This window comes from Echinococcus granulosus (assembly GCF_000524195.1).
Source record: "Echinococcus granulosus chromosome Unknown EG_S00034, whole genome shotgun sequence".
Classification (NCBI taxonomy): domain Eukaryota; kingdom Metazoa; phylum Platyhelminthes; class Cestoda; order Cyclophyllidea; family Taeniidae; genus Echinococcus; species Echinococcus granulosus.
Window position 1 is genome coordinate 756,762 of NW_020170414.1, and position 1,124 is coordinate 757,885.

Here is a 1,124-nt window from a genome sequence, read left to right on the forward strand (position 1 = left end):
AACCACCTATTGGTTTTCCCATGTGATCATGGGATTGTTTAATGCCAAGGAGAGGTGCTAGTCATCTTTTGAAGCAATGCGTGAATAATACAGTCAGGGAAGATGTGACATTGTCTTCCGCTCCTTTCCCCCCATTCCTCTCGTCCTCACGACCTTCCTCTTCCATGGTGAAGCGCAAATCTCCATTCGATGGGACTTTGGGGTGGTGTGTGGCATGAGGTGGTACGTCATCGTGCAGGAGGAAGATTAAGGCCTTCTTCGGACTGCTCCATTGTGCAGACCATTTATGGAGAAGACGATTGACTTAGGTAGACTGGAATTGTGATGTTTGAGTCGTGGCAACTTGCACGAAATAGATGGATGGATGGCCTCAGTAAGTGAGCACTCCATATTGAGCGTCCAGATCTTCAGCACAGCCCATTACAAATGCATGCACCACACCCACATCCTCACACATACACACACACACACACATGCATTCGAACATGCATGCACACACACACACACACACACACACACAGAAAGCAAGGGTGGTGCTGTGCAGATGAGATGGTGCGTGCCCTACAGGAGTGGGGTGAAAGTGTGATTCGTGAGTGTAGTGAATGTGGTGGAGAATTAGGGGTTGAACAATAATGCGTTCACTTGCTTGGCGGTGTAGCAGGAAACGCATGCCACTTTACAGGACAGGTGAGGCAGTGGATAAACCATTAGTGGACTGCATTCAACTCCCACTGTCTTCTGTCAAAGCACAGCAAGCAGTGCTCATTTGCTCAGCAGTTTGCATGATATCCTCGGCCATCGTCAGTGTCAACCATTCCATTTCTCGTGCTCTCCTCCTCCTCCTCCTCCTCCTCCTCCTCCTCTCCAACATGAGGTGTTATGCACACTCAAGTAACTCACCACCAACATTCTCACATCCATTTCTGAATGGTGGATTCGAAGTGGTGCCTCACCTTCTGCGAGTGCTTTGTCACGACTTCGTGGAGAGGCTTCGACACCCACGACCGCGACCTTAAATTTGTTTAGTAGAATTGACAACCTGGAGTCACATTCATCGGATTGTTTGAAATGACTTAATGCCTGACGTAGCATAAAATGATGTGAAATGAGGGTGGGTTGGAGTT

The 1,124-nt window shown here is 48.4% G+C and overlaps 1 protein-coding gene across 1 annotated transcript in view; it reads left to right on the forward strand.

Annotated features, from left to right (window-relative positions):
- EGR_05028 (hypothetical protein) overlaps nucleotides 1-1,124 on the forward strand; it is a gene marked incomplete at both ends in the record, with an annotated part of 11,046 nt that overhangs the window by 9,491 nt on the left and 431 nt on the right. The gene's annotated exons all lie outside the window — the stretch shown is intronic.